At 58.2% G+C, this 337-nt stretch overlaps 1 protein-coding gene across 1 annotated transcript in view; it reads left to right on the forward strand.

The window, feature by feature from the left end:
- ILVBL (ilvB acetolactate synthase like) overlaps nucleotides 1-337 on the forward strand; it is a 28,202-nt gene that overhangs the window by 13,485 nt on the left and 14,380 nt on the right. The window lies entirely within an intron of this gene.

Consider the following 337-nt stretch of genomic DNA (forward strand, 5'->3'; position numbering starts at 1 on the left):
AGTGGGATGGACTGGGAGGGATTGGGTGGGATTGGGATGGACTGGGAGGGACTAGGAAGGACTGGGAGGGATTGGGAGGGACTGGGATAGACTGGGATGGACTGGGAAGGACTGGGGTGGATTGGGATGGACTGGGAGGGATTGGGAGGGACTGGGAGGGACTGGGATAGACTGGGAGGGATTGGGATGGACTGGGAGGGACTGGGAGAGATTAGGATGGACTGGGATCTGGATGGAGCTGATTTTGGGGCCAAATGGAGCCATTTTTGGGGCCAAACCGAGCCAGTTTGGGATCTGGATGGAGCCACTTTTAGGGCCAAACGGAGCCAGTTTGGGG

This window comes from Corvus brachyrhynchos, unplaced genomic scaffold (assembly GCF_000691975.1).
Source record: "Corvus brachyrhynchos isolate BGI_N302 unplaced genomic scaffold, ASM69197v1 scaffold527, whole genome shotgun sequence".
NCBI classification, from domain to species: Eukaryota; Metazoa; Chordata; class Aves; order Passeriformes; family Corvidae; genus Corvus; species Corvus brachyrhynchos.